The sequence below is a fragment of the Protopterus annectens genome, chromosome 3.part0, assembly GCF_019279795.1.
Source record: "Protopterus annectens isolate FY-2018-M chromosome 3.part0, PAN1.0, whole genome shotgun sequence".
NCBI lineage: Eukaryota > Metazoa > Chordata > Ceratodontiformes > Protopteridae > Protopterus > Protopterus annectens.
The window spans coordinates 1,538,103,378-1,538,124,637 of NC_056731.1; the positions used below are offsets into that span (position 1 = coordinate 1,538,103,378).

Genomic DNA, 21,260 nt, shown 5'->3' on the forward strand with positions numbered 1-21,260 from the left:
CACATTCAAAGAAAATACATTTTACCCGTGGCAGATAAAAATTAATTCTGGGCTGTTTTCAAATCATAGACCCCTTGCATATGAAACATACATGTGCTCTTTGATACACCTTCCTATTGCTTTGAACATTTTTCCAGTAAACAATGAAACAAAACTGCCCAATTCAGAACATTTCCATCATAAAAGTCTACTCAAACTTCTACAGTCTACTATTATCAGTAAATATGTACAAGTCTACAGTCCACCATTATCAGTAAATATGCACAATCTCTGAAGTAGTAAAAGTCATCTAAATAATTCCACGTTAAATAAATCTGTAATGAAGAGGTTGCTGCTAGCAATCACCTTTACATTTCATGGCTTCATCGAAAAATAAAGTGTCTGATGCCCCTGAGGAATAAATTGCCTAAATTACATTAAAAATAAGCTAGTAATATTGCAATAGGAAATGGATAGCAAACTCATAACAGGCTCATAGTTAGTATCTTAACTTTCAGTACGGCAGCATTCACCCCTTATGGGAGTAGAACCAACAACCTACTGCATCAAAAGCAAGTACACAACCTGTTGTGCTATTAGCAGTGTGAGCCGACTTAGCATAATCAGCACTAAACTTCTCTTCCCCTGCAGCTCTCAGCTCCTTGTAAAATCTACACAATACTCAACTGCATCCCAACTTCGCAGCACAAGAAGTCTGGAAAAAGCCAAATTTATTGGGGTGGGTCAAAAGGGCAAAAACCAGGGACACATTAAAAATTGCTTGTATAATCTTGGAAAGCTGCTAGATTTAGTATTTACAGCACCATTATGTGAAAACACATACAATTTTGTCTACAATCCAACATGGTTTGAAACAAACTGTGGATCTTTCACCACCCCACTCAGTGTCACCTTAAATATCAGTGGAGAAGAGACAGGGACAGAGAGACGTTTTTTGTTCTAGTATTTCTAGTATCTAAGAAGCTCTGTGTTATTCAGTTTATGAGGTTTTTAGGGGATGGAACCAAAGTCACATCCTCTTCTCTTTTACAGCAAATTTCATACCTCTCTCACAAACAAGTCTACAAGTTCCAGAATTATCTATTACCACTGCACTTTTTTTCTGCTATGCTTTCTGCACCCTTTACACAAGCACAAAGTTTCCAAGGGCAAATCCCAAACACTAACAGCAATCAATGCAGGCCTTGTGGGGGTAAGCATCATAGACATCACATAAACAGACATGGCTTTTCCTAGACATGGAAATAAAATACACAGAGGGTTTGTTTTTTTACTTAACTCTATACAAAGCAGCATCTTCAGAAAAAAAACTCAATCAAAAACTGAGCCTTGCAGAATCTCATTTTTTTCAGAAAATCACAACAAGGTCACTATACACAGCATAGATTCACATATGGGTCAAAAGGTGGAAGCCATATACCTGATCTGTTACATAATAATTCTGCACCTTCACTCTGTACTTTTCTTCTTCTTTCTTCTTCTGTTCTTCCTTCGTTCTCTAGCTAGCACAAAATCCACCCAAAACCAAAATAAAAACGTAAATCCGAAAAAAAAAATAAAAAGATCACGAAACAAATAATCCACAAAGGCAAGCAAGGAAAGTTGAAGCTAACTGAACTAACTGACTGATTCTTGCTCTTTTCCCAGCACATAAAGCCCGGGAAGAGAGCGACAACCAATCAGCAGCATTTAGCCCAGCAACTTAGCAAGCACGTCATGACATGCCTGCGGACGTCGCAGTCCGAGCCCCTTCTAATTCTATGCGGTTTGGAACTGCATAGACTTCTGGGCATCACAATGATGCCTTCATTACTCCTACAGGCTGCAATCAAAACAAAAAAAAAAGATGTTTAAAACAGCCGCAGCCCGAGGCGGTTAGAGTGCGCACTGCGCATGCGCATACTTCCGAGTCGCGGACTCGGACATTTGTTTATTTAAAAAAAAAAGGTATTAGGTAATTTTTTTTTTTAAAAACATTTCTAAGATTTCTTAACACTTTATTCTTTTTAGTTGAGGGGGCTGCAGACCGGCAGTCCAATGCCACGAGCCGCCCCTGGCTTTGACAGAAACTGGCAGAAATGGACAAAGAAGCTTAAAAGAGGGGTAAACAAGGCTTGCATTGAATAAGGTTGTAAGATGTTGCATTTTGCTGGAAGGTGGCTCAACAGCCATCTTATTACATCATTGAGATGCTGAGGTCTAATTTGAGAGATGATTTTCTGGTGCTAGACCATTGGGTCTATATTACATTCTCGAAAGCCGACAATGTTGAATCTGACATTGTCGACACGAGAATAGCGAAACTGCAGAACATCGAACAAGTAAACGGAAATCCCCGTAAGGGGAGATTTCCATTTACTTCAATGTAGTGCGGTCTCGGAGTTGGTATATTTAAGTAGCAAGGGGTATGGGGGTGCAGGGGGGCTTGCCCCCCTGCCTACACCATTTATTTCTTTTTGTTGTTGTTTTTATTTTTTTTCTGAACATTCGATGTTTTAGCAGTTCGATCACTAAAGGTCGATCTTTAGTGATTCGAACTGTTAAATATTCAATGTTCTAATATAGACCCAGACCATTAGATTCTTTCAAAAATAACTAGAATCTCAAGATTGCACACAGCAATGAGGTATCAAAGAAATATCCTCCATGTTAATCTGGATGTTTATGTCTGGTTGAGAGATACACCCTTTCTGGAATTTATAAAAATAATGCTGTGCAGAGAATAAGTTAAAATCTGTGGTGCTGACATGTTTTAGTATGTATAGGAAAGTAGAGAGCAGAAAGGTATCCCTTTGTATATCACATGCACAGTCCTGTAGGCTATGAAGATGAAAAAGGTGAGACTATCAGCAGTCAATGTATTTAGGTCATTAACAATCTGATATATTTCAGTATGTGGCTGTTTAATAAATGGCACCTCTTTCTTAGAAAAGGAAAGAGTACTACACATTAAAATTAATTCCTAGAACACTGCATGTCCACAAGATATGAATAATGTCGAACTATTTATGTAATGAAAATGCATCTGTTGGGAGGAAAGATGATGCTACCTAGCTTGTATTCAAATTTTATTTGCTAAAATATTCGTGTGTAGTCTATGAATGCTGTTAACATATTGGCCAATACTGCTGGGCTAGCCTAGAGATGCATTGATTCGACAATGCAGTGCTACATTTCTTAATCCCCTAATGTACACAGAACAAGTTTTTATTAGCTTGAGACCACCTCAGAGATAATTATCAGGGGATTACTAATATCGTGATAGGGGAAAAGGTAACGAAATGTCTCATTTCCCTTACCTCTTACCATAGAGAGATGAACTAAAGAACAACCAAGTTGCATTAAAAAGTCACGCTACCATCATCTTTGATCCCTAGGTCTGCCTATTTTTATTATTATTATTATTATTTTTATTATTATTATTATTATTATTATTAATAATAATAAGGACTAGCACCATAAGTGGAAGGTTTTGGCTCAACCGCTCTAGGTTTTAATTTTTGTAAAGCAAATTAGTAACTCCTCTAAAACCGATTGTATACAAAGCAAAATGTAAGAGTATCCTCAACAATTAAAGTTGGTCCTTCTACTTCACTAATAGCCTAATGTCAGCTCTTTGGGGGTAGGACATCTGTACCCAATGAACAACCATTGGCTTTGAAACAGATGTCTGCTTTTCTTACATTTGAATGGGTGGTGATGCAACCACAACTACTGGAAAACATGAAAGTCATAAGGGAAACCAAGTAAGTTTCAGGGCAAAGGCTGGACAAGATTCAAAAGGCACAGTCCCAAAATACAAAGGGAATGATGCTTAGGGGAAAAATCATTCACTTTACTGAAATCTAGAAAGTTACAACATCAGGTTCTAGCCTAACTGCCACCACCGCTACTGGAACAATTTGCCCAAAACTGTTTTTCCTTGAAATCCTGCTGAAGCACAAGGTGATGGGTTTAAAGGAAAAACAGTTTGAACTGTAGTCTGCATTGCGTGGGAAATGAACTTTGATATATGCATCCAAAGCAGGAGTAGTCAGAATCACCTTAACAACACTGGCTTTCTCAGCCACTGACAGCTAAACCATATTAGGTCCCTGTTGTAGACTTTGTAACTCACTTTTTTAAACTTTCTAAAAATCTCCCAGTGCTCTCCTTTCTTTCTCAATTTTCTTTTTAAAAAATGCTTAATGATTTCTAAATGCTTCCTAGATCTTATAGAAGGAGGAAGAAGTCGCAAGAAAACCTGTAGGTAATCTACTGCATTATAAATCTCCCAGTAAACATTTAGTTTTTCTAGCTAACGTTTTTTATTAAATATATAAGGTTTACAGTTACCTGCATTGTGCTGTTCCCCAAAGAGAAAGTACATTTATGATGAAAGTATTTAGAAGGAAGTTGAAGGCCAAAAAAAAAGAGCTGCTGGTAATATTTTCTGGGGATGACATAATTACTTTTAAATAGGGAAGAAATATTTTTTTATTTATTATTTGTTTACTGGGAAAGTCTGACTTGGAATGATCCAATTTTCAGTAGAGGCCTAGGGAGAAATGCTCAAGATGCACATCTTTGTAAAATGGGAAGAAACCAGAGCACCTGGAGGAAACCCACATGAACTCAGGGAGAACATGCAGACTCCGCATAGAAGGCACCTCAGCCAAGAACTGAACTGGAGAATCTCTTACTGTGAGGCAACAATGCAAACCGCTGTACCACTGCTCTGTTTTAACAAGAATAAACTTAAAAGTTATAAAAACCTATGTCTAGAAAAATGATCACAAATCTGGAAAGCAAATGCAGCAATAATTCACTTCACATGGTAATATATATATATATATATGTATATATATATATATATATATATATATATATATATATGCAAGCACACACAGAACAAAAGATATGTATGCAGTATCTTGTCATAGACATGCTGTCCTGTAACAGACACACCATGAAAATGTATCTATGCATTCCTAAATATATCCAAATGTTGAAAATATCTTTTTCAAAAAGTGCCGTCTGCCTTTGCCTTAGTTCTAATCACAAAATGAGATCCTGTAGCAACAGTCTTTTTGATGAATATTGTAAATATTTTAACATTTTCATCACTGCCACTTGTACTTATCTACTGCCTCTATCTAAATATTCATATTATCCACTAATTGCTGCATTGCCTCTGAACTATTATTTATATTATTTGCTGAATCTCTGAGATATAATTCCCACTCTACCTCTTTCACAATTTACAAAAGATTTCATTATCGCAGTGGGTTAACAGAAGGCCTGCAGGCAGGTTCATATGCTTCCTGAAAGGCAATCAAACACTCTAAACCTCACAAAATTTCTTACAATTTAGCATTCTTCTGCACTAGTACAAAATATAAATACACTTGATGGTATCCACTGTTTCTGTCACTAAAATTGATGTTTTTTTTGTAAGATCAGTTCTTTCAAACTACAGGCTATCTACTAATATAGTAACTTCAAATAAAATAATCAGAAAGACTATTACAACTTGCATATGGTAGAGTGCCAACCTTGGACAGCTTACTGCAAAACTATATAGATTCATAAGTAAGCATTAGGCTAGCCCTTGTGGGACATTTTAAGCCTAGACATGTTTCCACAGAAGTGATAATAAAACCATGTACCCTATTCATGTGATGTAATTTAACCATTATGACAACCCCAACCTCTACTTTATTTAACAATCTTGAAATTTTTGTCCTGCACAATGTATATATGCACTCAAGAACTTCAGTATGACTAGCTCAACGAAAGCTAAATATTTATACCAGTGATTCAGTCAACATGCATGCCTACAGTAGTAGTTGACATGGAAGCAGAGGCAACTGACTACCTGAAGCAATATACAAGAAACAGCATCAGGAAAATGTTTGCAGCATAAGTTCAAAACAAAATCACTTAATGGATAATCCCCTTCTATTTGTTTCTGAAACACATTTTCCTTCTGAGATGCTGGATCTACTTAAAAAACTATTTGTATACATCTTCAAACTCAACTTTTAAATAACTAAAACCCATTAGCTATAGTCTATCTCACTTCAGAATAGAAACATTTTTAGTAGACAACACAAAACTGTATATGTTATGAATGAAAAATATATTGGACACTTTTTTGCTAAATTTTTATAGGTAATCTAAATGACACATACTCCGTCCAAAAAGAATTCTTTTAGATCCACATTCTACTGAGATGCTCAAACTATAGTTTATATTGAAAAAAAGTAAACTATTTCTAACACATTTTACTAGACTCACAAGCACAATTACAGTTCACAAAACTTTTTTACATTTACATGCTATTTTGTTTGTTAGGTATTTGCTGTCTACCAGCCAAGTAATTGCATTTTATCACCTTTTGCATTCAACATTTGAATCAAACTAATCAAATTCTACCATGAAAAAACAACGTATGTGCTTCAATGAACTCTATTCAACAACTGTAAGTGTTCTAAAGTATATAATGCTTAATACAGTTTTCCTCTGAGTCTCAAGAAATAATTATATACAATTAATGGACTAAGTATTCCAATTAATGCGTTTTTAATATTACTTTAGTATTTAATGTATTTTATATTTTTTAATTTTTATATATTTTAGCTTGTATGGTTTAATACTCTACCAACAGCTCTAATTAAGTAATTTGGTACTATACCACTAAAACAAAAGGAATATAGGTTTACCTTCTTCATTTTTGTTTATAACCTCATCAAAACTGTAATAACTCAAAACCTCTTACTACAAATTTTCCAAATCTACATCACAATTTGCAAGCAACACATCTTTTTACTATAAAACAGTGGTTTACAATACATTACTAAAAGAAAAGTAAGTCATTATTAATGGTTACTGATAAAGCCATTACAAAAGAATTATACTACAATATTCTTCTAACATAGAAAGCTTAGTTATACACAATGCAAAAAAATATACACTATTTATAGTGCCTGACAATAAAATCTGATAAAGTATTTGCAAATTTGCCAATTATTACACACCCTTCTTATAAACAAGCAGACAGATTTTACAATCTTACAATCCTGTAGTTAAACGCATTACAAGTGGAAATCCTCAAAAGTATGCATCTGAGATCTGGCCTGTACACAATTACTTTTCATTTCCAAAACTGAAGTCACAAAACTGTTTTTTTGAAAAGTGTTAAGTACTGACTAGAACTTGCAGAAAAAGACTGTTCAATATGTAATCAGTGTAGTAGGAAAAGAATAAATTTAAGTATCAACTAGCTATTAACATTGACACAGATTAATCCCAGTACCCAGAGGATAGTACAAGCTTTTAAAAACATATACTGCTTGTCTAAACATCACATTACCACTATGTAAATTATAATTAATGGAGTACAATGTCAGAGTCTTTCAATCTATTTATATATGTAAATATTCAGTGCCTCTCAAATATGCTTACCAGAAAAAATGTGGATATATTTTTAAAGTTTTAAATTCTGACGCCATAACATTAATGCAAAATAAAGCATCATATCCTGTAAAGGACTAATAGGACTTTATCTTATAAACAGAAGTAATGCATTTTCCTAAATGAAGCAGTTTTCAGTAAAATTTAAATTATACAAAAATATTGACATAAATATCTAACACATGTATATGGTAAGACATAGCACAACGCATGACGGTAACAGCATGCTAATAATAATCAACTTTCTTAATGATAACATCGCCCCACATATGGAGATCTTGATTATTACAAGTTTCAGTGGGAAGGGCTACACACTGCAGGGTTCTTGTTGTGTGTTTTGGCTTTTCCCAGTTAGGGGTCACCACAGTGGAACTCCGGACTGCTAATGATTGGCAGTAGATTTTTACGTGCCGAGTTGCCGGCCCTGACGCACAACCTTCAGCGAAGGTACGCCCATTCATGCATGTCTCCACACAGAAGATACTCTAACTGAAAATCGAACAGGACAACATCTTACTGCGAGGCACACACTGCAGTGTACAAAATAAAATAAATAATATTATGCCAAATCTCAGAAATTATCCAGTTAGCCTTGTCAACAGGAGGCAACATCCAGATTCTAACCAGTTACCACCCCAGCTTACAATCATTGCATAACATATGGCTACCATAGGAAGTTATGTTTCACTGCTTTGGGATAGCCAAATAAGCAGAAACAATGATATTTATCATAGCAACCTAGAGATAGACTTGCTTAATAGTAAAAAGATGGGTTAGTGTCTAGTTTTTGTAAACATCTTATTAGCTCAGAATCTGTAAAAGTGTCAAAAGCCTTTGATAAATCCAAAAATACAATATCCACTGACAGACCCTTGTCAACAGCAATCCCTTGTGCTACAAGGAAGACTATGTTTTGCATAAAAAGTTAATTTTTGTACCGCTCCCACATTCTGTTAGTGCCCACTAAGATCCAACATTTGTTGTCCCATTCATTCATCTTACTAGCAGCAATGAATGATACCAGGAAAAGGAAGCGGCAGCCAAGAGTCATAGTTGGCATTAAAGTTTTTCTTATAACACTGTCTTGTTGACAGCAAGCACAGTAAATTGACTCCTGTGCCAGGCACAATGCAAATAGCTGTGTAAATGCACTTACTATGCCTAGCTAGAGGGTTTCCTTTCATTTGCATATATAATAAGTATGAGTCTATGGTTATATCCTTTGAATGGCTTTTCATCATATACTACTAATCAAAGCTCTTTTTCATCATATACACTTTTCATCATAAAGGAAATCATCGAACAGTTATAGCTGGCCAACATCTGGAGCATCTCATGTTGTTATCAACTAAAACTAAAGAAAAGTAATGTTGGGAAATATGACTTCAAAAGTGCACATTGTTTAAAATAAAGTACAGAATACCCTTTATATGTTAATAAATAATATCATCTGCTTATAAATATGCAATGTCAGAGTTGCTGTATATAATTAGTGGGTGGTATGGGGGATGCAGCCCCCACATAAGCAGTCTCTGTTTTTTTACCAGATTGCTCTCTTGTGAGGGAATACTAATTACTAGTGTATATGAATATTCATCTTTTGTTGGTGTCTGTCTTCTCTGGTCTGCTTTGTCAGTTTGACAATCCCTCTGGTTGGTGTTGTATTGATTGCCACACACTAATTAAGAAAGAGTGGAAGATAACGTTTAAATGTGTTCATATTTTATTTTGCAGAGTTTTAAGTGTGATGCTTTGATTTGTTTTAATTACAAGCAGTTTTGCACTAAAGTTCATGCTGCATTACACTTTAGACGTAAGCAGTGTATTTTTGTGATTTTAGCGTGAACCATAACAAGAGTAAGCCGCAGTCTTTGGCTAGTTTGTACTTCCACAAACTATTCTTTATATACAGAGAATACCTTTGGGATATAACCTATAGATGTCACTCTTGCAATAGGATTGTGATAAGCCTTTTCACTGAGACGGATGAGCTACTAACTGCTATCATGTTCTATGAAAGCAAAAAGTTATAAAATTGCAAAAATCAGCATAAATCTATGAAAGTAGGCTTGTACATCAGCCTAGTAACAGAAAAAAACATACAAAGAAAAACATTGATAACCATCTAAACTAATGAAGGTAATCAGATTGTGAAGCTATGTTCCGTCAGTATTTTAACATAATCATCTATAATTCAACATAGCTTAAAAAACACATTCTGTAATCATTTGCTTGTACTTCATGAATATTACAATAGTAACATTTTAGCTTTTTTCCAGCTCAAGTGATTATATATTGAGAAAAACTGTGAAAATAGTATAAAATGCATGCAGTGCCAGTAACCTGGATCAAGTACCTGTTTTTGGAGTTCAGTAAGGTCCTTTGATCAAAGTTGTGCCTTATTCCAAATGCATTTTTTTCTGTTCAAACATTGAAAATCATATCCAGGAATACTGAATAAAAAATACAAGCAGTAAATTAATGTTAAAAGCAAAAATTATATAATGCAGTGATAAATCACACAGACATTAAGGGTATGTTATCTATTGTGCCACTGGCATATTACAGTTAATAAGGTGACATTTTCCAGGAATAAATTACATAAAGTGATTCTGGAAAAAAAATTCCTAGCTAAACAAACATATTGTATGTGAACACATTATGAGCCAATTTTGATAGCCCACAAGACCAAAACTCTGACTCTGACTAACGTGACCCTGGTCCATTTAGGGATGCTACCTTTATTTTACAAATAGGAGAATATCTACAATTGAAGTCACATAAAGTAGACAATATGTCCATTTTGAGAAAAAGTGGGAAGAACATTCATTGTCCTAACCAATATAGGCCCATTTATCAGTTCAGCAGGATCTGTAACATACTGAAAAAAGTAAGAGTACATAGATTACTGTATTAAGAATCCATTGTGCCAGGATGACAGACAGCATTCATATTCAAAAGGGTCTAACAAAATTAAATTTATGATTTTTGGATAAAAAAATTGTCTGAAGCCCAGGGACAACAGGTTATTAACAGAAATAATATTTCTGACTTCAGTCAACTTTTTGACAGAGCTAATGATAGTTAACTGCTAAAAATGTTACAGAAAATTAACAGAAAATCAGGATTTTTGGATGGACTCAGTGTTAACAGACAAGTTGACTATAGAATATGAGGCTTGTGAATTAAGGAATCCTCATGGGTCACTGCTGTAGCAACTGTTTTTCAAAATTTATATTAATAATGTACATATGCCATTTTAAACACCTTGGTGCACCTGATAAAGAATAAACATGAGTAAGTCTATAGTTCACATCTTTTAGAACAAAGAGTTGGAGCTTGACTCAGTTTGAAAGAAAGTTAAAATTTATTAAATATGCAAGCATACTATTCTTGAGATACTAGTGGATTATAGTATAATCTTTGATCAGCATACAGATGGTTTATGTACTCTTGCAAATGAGAAGGTTGGATACTTCATCTGTTACCATATAGAAATCGAGTAATAACGATCCCCTTTTATATGACCTTAATAACCATTTCTCGAATATATATACTCAGAGAACCTTCACTAATGTCTAGCCTTTCTTATGAGGAAAAGATAAGGCAGCTGAGTGCATTACAATATTGATTAAGAGGGGATTTAGTAATGGCATATACAGCAATAGGTAAGAGTTTTCTACTAGAATGCTGAAGACTGGCTCGGAAGGAACACTGTAAGAGGCAGATAGAAATGTCTATGCTATGACATTAGCAATACATCAAAGAAAATGAAATGGTTCATGCAATGATTATTAATGAATGGATTAAGTTATGAAGAACAATAAGAAGTGCTTCTAGGTAGGAAATCTTTAAAATATCTTTAAACAAGTTTATTATATATATATATATATATATATATATATATATATATATATGTATGTGTTTATGTATGTGTGTGTGTGTGTGTGTGTGTGTGTGTGTGTGTGTGTGTGTGTGTATCTATATATATATATATATATATATATATATATATATATATATATATATATATATAGTTTCACTTCATAAACGCGAATTGCTGAAATATCGAATTTCAGCAATTTGTGTCCATGAAGCCGAAACCTCTAAATAACGAAAGCTCATAATCGCGAATAGGACTATGTCGAATTCACGATTATGCATTTTCATTATTGTACGGAAGTGTTAGGCTGGGATGGTGTCTGCAGTTTAAGGTGAGTGAGAGTACGTGAGTGTTTCTGTAACTTGTACGAGTGGGTCAGGGTAGGGAGGTAGGAGTATGAGTGTGTTTGTTGGCTGTGTGTGATTTTTTTTTTTTTTACTGTTTGTGCACTCTCGGAGTTAGTATATATAAGTGGGGGTGGGGTGGGGTGGGGGTGGGGGTGCAGTGGGGCTTGCCCCCCTGCATATGTGTAGTGTAGGTGTGTGCCTGTGTGGTGTTGTGTTGTATTTCAGTGTTTTATGGTAGGGTGTTATGGTTTGTGTGTTGTGTGCTGTGTGCTGTGTGTTCAATGTTGTGATTTTGTGGTTGTGAAGTGTCAGTGTTTTAATCATTTCACTTTTATGCTGTCAAAAAGCTGGAATTCAATATTTCAGCATTTCGGCAATATGAAGTGAAACCATATATGTATATATACACACACACACACACATATATATATATATATATATATATATATATATATATATATATATACAGTGTTATACTTCTAATGAGGTCTAGGCATGATGGAAATATTTTGCTGTGTCTTGATTTTATAAGTTAACTCAGGCCATTGGCTCAGTCAATTGAACTAATCACTCTATCATAATTCATATGATATCAAATAATAAACTGTCAAAAAAATCAGGCAAACCAAACAATCAGATTTTGTAATTTTATAATTCTGTAACTCTGTGTCTTGATTTTTCATGTTCTAATAACGGTGCAGTGGTGCAGCAGTAGCATTGTTGCCTCATAGCAAGAAGTTCTGTGGTTCGATTCTCAGCTGGGGTTCTTTCTGTGTGGAGTCTATATTTCCGCCTTATGTTTGTGCGGGTTTCTTCTGGGTGCTCTGGTTTCCTCCCACATTACAAAGGCATGCATCTGAAGCTTTTCTTCCCAGGCCTTCGCTGAGAATTGGCTTTGTTCCAAGTTGGACTTTCCCAGTTAACAAATGTTAAATAAAATAATAACTTATTATTTTCCAAGTGATAGATTTGTTTTGTACATGTTTTATAAGTCTGTCTGTATGATGCTCCTTTTGGCTAACACTATCCCGTTAGGGTCAAACTACCAGAACCCACTTAGCGGTGCTTTTATTTCTGTTTATATGTATATGCTACTAAAGTGTGTAGTGCTAACAATGCACTCCCATAGCTAATTCCAAAATGAATCATGAACTGTGTAAAAGATTCTTCACAACAGAATTGGCATTCTCTTCTAACAAACAAAATAGCTGAATAATGAAAATGAATACATACTACTTTTATATCATTATCAGACATTTCTAACCTATGAACAAATTCTACTCTCTACTACTGTTCTCAGCCTATAAACATGTAAATATGTAGTATATATTGTATGTATATTGCAGTTCAGCTGTGCTTAGTTTGCTATTTAATACCTACAAGTTGTTTACTGTACCTTTTGCAACTGTGTATTGTATTTTGTTGTATTTTGAAATTTGTAGCTATTATTTTGTATTATGGAGCTTTTCTCCCCGGGCCTCCACTGAAAATGGGATATTTGAGCCCAGTGGCCCTCCCCGGTCATCTAACTGGAAATTAATTAATTAATTAATTAATTAATTAATTAATTAATTAATTAATTAATATGGAATGTATACAGACTGAAAATGTCTGATTTGCAAAGTTCTTGGAATTTATGCACTGTCAACTATAAACAGTGCAGACTGTCATACTAGTAAGTTAACTTTCTGTTGGCATTTCTAGTTAGTATTGTATTTTTCTGACATATGTTGTAAACTGGAAAGTACATTTCTAATTCCTGGTAGTTCAGTTCAAGATTTTTGTTCTGGCAATCAAGATTATTTGTTCCGCTAAAGACAAGATATGTGAGTGAGACAACATTGTACTTAGCTGCAATGGGATGTGTCAACATCCAAGGTAAGGTAGCTCTGCAGTACATAAAACAATGTAAGATTTAATTACAAACTGCTGACTTATAACAAGTAGTTTGGTTTATCACTTGACTTTGCCAAATACCCTAATTTAAAGAAATATTTCTTCAGTGCTGATTTTCAGTTTTGACTGAATAATGGTCTCTAAACTTCTGGACATTCCTTAAAATTATGTTCCTAAATAGCCAACAAAACAGTCAGATGCTGGGGTCACTCTAGTAATCACATTGAGTAGTCTCTCTCTATATATATATGTATATATATATATATATATATATATATATATATATATATATATATATATATATACACACATAGAGAGAGAAAGAGAGAGATATGTATAGGTATATACATGCATATAAGTTTGCCCCCCTGGTTATATTTGGTAGAATGTAATATGGTTCGTGTTGTCTATAGTCAGTATATGTATCATGTGTGTTTTCAGTCTTTTGGGATTCAGGATTTTGAGTTTTTGGGTTTTTGAATTTTCAGGATTTTGGGCTTCCAGATTATGAAGTTCAGGATTGTGATATTTCAGGATTCTGAAGTTAAACTATATATATATATATATATATTTATATATATATATATATATATATATATATATATATATATATATATATATATATATATATATATATATATATATATACATATGTATATACATGCATATATATGTGTATATATATATATATATATATATATATATATATATATATATATATATGTATGTATAATAATATATATATATATATATATATATATATGTATGTATATATACACACACACACACACACACACACACACACACACACACACATATATATTTATATAGACATGTACACACAGTATACATGTACTTCCTGTATATAGATCATTTAAATATTTGTGTGTGTCTATTCCTACTGAATGCTCATTTTAAAGTACATGCTGTGTTGAATGCTTATCTACGTTATTGTAATTAAAGTACATGCTGTGTTGAATGCTTATCTACGTTATTGTAATTAAAGTACATGCTGTGTTGAATGCTTATCTACGCTATTGTAATTAAAGTACATGCTGTGTTGAATGCTTATCTACGTTATTGTAATTAAAGTACATGCTGTGTTGAATGCTTATCTACGTTATTGTAATTAAAGTACATGCTGTGTTGAATGCTTATCTACGTTATTGTAATTAAAGTACATGCTGTGTTGAATGCTTATCTACGTTATTGTAATTAAAGTACATGCTGTGTTGAATGCTTATCTACGTTATTGTAATTAAAGTACATGCTGTGTTGAATGCTTATCTACGTTATTGTAATTTTTTTCTTTCATGCAACTCAACTACCCTGCGATTAACTAGGAAAACTACTCGTGTACCAACACCTTTGCCCATCAATTCTTGGAATTCATAAATTCCAACACCCTGGATCAACTAATCCTTAGTCCCACCAGGGGCTCCAATATCTTAGACCTGGTCATTACCAACATGGGAAATTGATACTCCACACCTATGGTCACTTCCTCGTTGGTCAGGTCTGACCATAAGCTAATCACCCTTGACATCCACATCCCACCCCCAACCTCCAGTAAGGAAACCTCCGTAAAAAACTTCTCCATAGCCAACTTCATGCTACTCAAGTCAGAAGTGACAAACTTCATGACACCCATGCAGACGGGAACTGAAAGTTCGACTGCTGAATCCTACACTAAGGCACTGCACAAACACGTCCACTCGTGCATGAATCGTGCCATCCCCAATAGAACCAAGACACTCTCTTCCCAAAAAAGGAAGCCGATCTGTTTGTCCTTTGCCATAAACAAACTTTATAACAAAAGGAAGAAACAGTTGCAGAAAAGAGGTAAATCCCAGGATGCAAAAAACTCCCTTACCAGCCTCAGTAAGAAGCTGAGATCCCTCATAAAATCTTCCAAAGCTAGTCACAAAAATAAAATTGCCAAAGATTCCAAACACAACCACAAGGCATTCTATAGATATGCCAAGAATCTAAATGGCAATGCTCAGATCTGCTCTGAGCTACAACAGAATGGCATTAAATATAATGATCCCAAGGATATTGCCAATATCCTGGCATATCGATTCAGTGCAAACTTTACCCCCCCACCTTCTAAAGGGCCCATTTCAGTACCAAAAGATTGCCAAATTCCAGTAATAACAGCCACACAGGTAAAATACGCACTCTCCAAAGCTAAGAATAAAGCATCCATGGGACCAGACGACATCCCAGGCTGTGTACCACATTAACTACAAAATGAACTGGCACCTCACCTAAGTGTCATTTTTAATCATAGCCTCACCTCAGGCTTTGTGCACAGTTAACCCACTCCACAAGGGGAATCCACCTTGGATTCTGGGATCTACCCACCCATCAGTGTGACAAGCCTGATCTGCAAGGCCACAGAACGTATTATCATGGAACTTATAAACAAAGACATTGGCAACCTTCAAATACTGGACTCCATGCAGTTTGGGTTCCTGAAGGGCCAATCTTATCTCCTGAACCTGATGGACTTCTTCGAATCAGTCTCCAGAGCCATGGACAAGGGTAAGGTGGTCCAAACAGCCTATCTGGACCTCGTCAAGGCCTTCAACACCATCCTCCACTCTGGAATCATAGATAAACTTACTAAGCTGGACATTAATCCCTACATCACTCGATGGGTTGCCAAATGGCTTACTGACAGTAACCGCGCTATAAAAGTGACAAGTGGAGTACCTAAGGTTCAGTTCTGGGACCGCTCTTGTTTGGCATCTACTTCTGTGAAGTACCAGCCAACACTAAGGGACTCTGGCTAACAAAGTTTGCAGATAACTGCAAACTGGGAGCCATTATTGAATCACCAAATAATGTGGCTATTCTACAAAAGGGTCTTACAGATACAGATGCTTGGTGCCAGAGCCATGGGCTCAAGCTCAATGCCAAGAAAGGTATAGTTATCCCCTTTGGGAAAAAACATGTACCCATGAATTACCACATAGGTAGCAGTACACTAAACACCGAAAGTGTGATAAGAGATTTAGGGACACAGATGGACAGTGGTCTCACCTTCGATAACCACATTGCCACAACAGTCAGGAAATCCTTCTATGTGGCACACTTCATCACTAATGGCTTTTCATCCAGAAAAAAGGAGGTCATTGTCCAACTGTACTCATCCCTCATTAGACCCATTATATAGTACAACGCCCCATTTGGTATGTACCTCCCAAGACATCTGCAACAACTGGAAAGGCCACAGAAATACCTCACTAAAAGAATCACAGGCCTAAAGCAGATGCCCTATGCTGACCATCTAAAAAAACTCCACCTATACTCTGTCACATATCGTCTAATCATAGGCAATCTCTGCTTAACATACAAGGCCATGTCAAACCCAGAGCTGTTGGACATGCTACACTTAAAGAAATCCCAATACCTCAGAGACACATCCTCCAGGGATCTAAACCTTGTCATCATAATGAACAAATCATGCTGGAGGGATAGATTCCTGACCCAGAGACTCCCCAGACTCTGGAATAGACTGCCCATACATGTCAAGCAGAGCACTTCTTTGGCCCTCTTCAAAAGGAACCTTGATGATTGAATGGGAGATAGGAAATTCACCCCAGGGATCACGTCAGTCACCCTGCTAGACAGGGGTCTAGGGAAGTAAATACTGCTGGAAGGAATAGCCAGGGAATTGTTATGGCTAGGCTTGTATAGGCCTTAGGGCCGATAGCCTAGTACCAACCTATGAACCTATAAACCTTTGAACGTGTATTTTGTTTTCCTTGTATCATGTAACAGTATTTTATGTATATGACAAAACTGTAAACTGTGAATATTTTCTTCTCAGGCCTCCACTGAAAAAGGGTTTTATCCCAGTCAGACTTTCCTGGTAATCAAAGATAGATAGATAAATAAATAAACATGTAATGATGATAACTGCCTGTACTGGCAGAGGAAATTTAATGGGGTTAGTCATCAATGAGCTACGCTTACATCTCTACCAGATGGATGGCAGCCAAAGATGCAGTTTGTCTGCATGGCCATGGATAATTCCTTGAGGGTTTTGCAAAAAAGTCTCAAAAGAGACTTGATATTAATTTTACAGACAGAATGGCATATTACATTGCGCTTGATTTCCTCTATGTTTTGTTAAATGATTTCTATACATGAATGGTAATACAAAGAATTCTCAGACAATATCATTACTCAGTTTCTTTGATACACATTTTTTGTGAGTTACAGTCATGTTCAGTACGAATCTGCTTTAAAATCCCCATGGACCAATGGCCAGTCATAAATGCATGTGTGATTGAATATCTAATAGTTCTGAGAATGTTTTATCAAATATTCTTCATAAGGTCTGAGATACTGCATCTTAGAAACATTCATGCCCATTACTTTAATTGATACAGTCTGGCAAAATGCATTTTTTTGGATTCCATCTCTAGTTATTTGAGGTCTTTTCAAGGTCAAGAGTGTGACGCATGTATACAATTTGTATGTCATGATGTTTCATGATGTTAGAGAAAAAAATAAACATATGTTACACCTGAATTCTACTTTAATATTTCTCGGGGGAAATTTCCTATACTGAAGGGAGAAATATACAGCAGTCATATTCATCACTCATTTAACTGTTGTAGTCTAGTATAGTGTATTACATGCTTTGAATTTAGAGTTGGTACATAAGGTGCACGCGTGAATGGGCATACCTTCGTTGAGAAGGTTGTACATCAGGGCTGGCAACTGCCAATCATTAGCGGACCGGAGTTCCGCTGTGGCAACCCCTAACCTGGAAAAGCCGAAAGACACAACAACAACAACAAAAACATAAGGTGCACAACTGAAGCAAGCAGTGCATTCTCAGAATATATTTTCCATGGCTGACCACTACATCAGAAGTAAAAATCATATATATTTCTTCAGAAAAGGAAAAATGCTTCTGAGATGAAGCACCGTATAACCAAAATTCCCTGTATTCACATGAGCAATACATTGCAGCCAAATACATCACTGAGATATATTGCAATCCATAAGAAGGGTAAGTTCCAGAAAGTTTTCTTTAGATATTTCAAAGGGAAAGTGATAACACACAGATATATACACACACATATATATATATATATATATATATATATATATATATATATATATATATATATATATATATATATATATATATATATATATATATATATATGGGTCTACTTCATAAGATCGACAGATCATTTGATCGACATTCATTTGGTCGATAGCTCATTTGGTTGACAACCAATATTCAAGGCACTTAACAGGGATTTGCCCCCCTCCCCAATGTTGTGCGACCCTGGAGTTGTTAAATATAGTTAGGGGGTGTGGGGGGCAAAGCCCCCCACCTATTTTTGTTTAAAATGTGTAGTTTTTCTTGTATTTTCATGCTTTTAAATGAAAATAGGTGGGGGGCTTCGCACACTCCAGGGTCGCACACCATTGTGGAGGGGGGCAAATCCCTAAGTGCCTTGAATACTGGTTGTCAACCAAATGAGCTGACGATGAAATGAATATCGATCAAATGATCTGTCGACCATATGAAGTAAACCTATATATATATATATATATATATATATATATATATATATATATGTGTATAGAGAGAGAGAGAGAGACACACATACACACACACACACACACACACACACACACACACACACACACACACACACACACACACACACACACACACAAAAACACATAAATAATACCGAACTGCAGCATCCTGTTTAACACTTGAGGCTCCATCTCTTTGACATGGAATCAGGCTTAAATGAGACCCAAGGGGAAAGCTCCAGTACAATATAAACAAATGATCAATGTACATTTAAGATAGACTATGGAAGACAAATAGGGCAGTATCATAATGCAAATAAAGATGAATTATAAATTGGTACATAGCAAGGCAGATGCAATGACAAACAAACATTAAAAGTAAATTAATACAACTGATGTTACATAACAAAGAAAAGGTCAACATTGAAAACATAAATTTATAAATAGATTGTAGTAGACAGTGAAACAACAGGTGTAGTACAGGATGATATGATGATATTTTCACTAATTAAAGTGTAGTAGAGGTACCCTAATGGTAGAAAAGTTATGAGAGTTAGAGTTGAAATAGAAAAACTGAATCATAGATAAGGCGGGGGGAGTTATGTGGGGTCCTGGTAGGGGTAGATCCATGAGTTTGATAGGGAGTTTTTTAGTTCTTTTTTGAATCGATTTATGTGTGTGATGTTTTTTATATTGGAAGGGAGTTTGAGATACATAGTATTTGTATAAAAGTTTGCCAATGTTTTTATTGGGCTTGTAAATATCTAGGAGAAGTTGGTCGGATCTTTGGAGTGAACAATTTGGAGTGTAACAGACTACTAGAGAAGAGAGTTAGGGGCAGGCAGTGTTTTTTTTTTTTTTTTTTACTGACAAAACAGCAATATCTCATACTTTGTACACCTCTCTTCTGCAAGTTACCAGGTGAAGAGGAATAAGGCTGTGATGGCATAAAGGTATCATCCTTGTGATAATTTTACCATGCTACCCTATCATGTACCCTCATTATAAGTGGATAAACTCACATACTAGCCATAACAGAAACATGGTTAAAGGATGACTATTGCGAAAGTTCCTTCATTCTGTCAAATTATGACATACTTTATAATTCTTTTAAATATCACTCATAGTCACACATAGTCAGTAAATCCTACCCCAGCTGAAGCAGCATACACATAAAAAAAAAAACTGTTCCCATCTTACAACAATGACATCTCTAAGATTTCCTCTTTTCTGCTTGGTCCTACTGCTCTCACGATCAGCAATACATTCTTACTGATAACCTGCCAATAATATCACCGGATAGTAAAAACCACCATATAACAAAGGGGTATTACTTTCTTATTCAGCTACCCTCTCCTCTCCTCTCTACAACTTATTTAAAGTAATTACCTGTTCTACAAGAAAGCCATTTGTAATTCAAATATACATGCTAAAGCATAAGCCTTTATTATCCCCCTCAGGAAATCCAATCTCAGGAAATGCCTAACTGTCTGGATCTTGTGCTTAAAGTACAAAATAATTAGACCAAGGGATGCACATGTCAACCCAGGGCTGCATCAACTTGGAACACATGAGCAAGCACCCTAACCTGATAAGTTCACAACAATAATTTCAATCTCCCATCAAGCATTGAAACACAGGTTTCTACAGATAGACTACATCTATGCCTGTAGTGTAAATATTAAATGGGAAAATATGGAAGCCTGGATCATTCTTGAAAAATACCCCATACCAGACATAACAGAAACATAGTTAAAGGATGATTATTCCCCTTTCCCCTTCATTCTGGCAAATTGCAACATACTTTATAATTCTAGGCCTGGTTCTAGAGCTGGTAGTAGAATGCTGCTATTAAACAATATTCTCCATTACAAGTTGCTTCCTCAACCATGCCCAGTCATAAAAATAATCAAGCACCAAAGTGGATATCAGCCAGCTTAAATCTGGGTCATCACACCCTTCTTACCATCACATCTTCCCTTCTCTAAGTTTTATTAATAACACCCTGTTAGAAACTTCACTAATGGCTGTCCCTTAAACTCCATTATACTTGGTGGGATTGATTACAACTGTGCTGGTCCTCAGTTTACAAAATTAAACAA

General features: G+C 35.4%; 1 protein-coding gene across 2 annotated transcripts in view; it reads right to left on the reverse strand.

Moving 5' to 3' along the window:
* The window catches only part of DLGAP1 (DLG associated protein 1), a 5,750,587-nt gene that overhangs the window by 5,404,172 nt on the left and 325,155 nt on the right, over positions 1–21,260 (reverse strand). The window contains exon 2 of one of the 2 annotated variants that reach the window (XM_044065572.1): positions 9,812–9,908. The exons of the other annotated variant lie outside the window; for it this stretch is intronic. The gene's annotated coding sequence lies outside the window, so the exon portion shown is untranslated. The remainder of the gene's footprint in view (positions 1–9,811; positions 9,909–21,260) is intronic. 2 annotated transcript variants of the gene reach the window in all.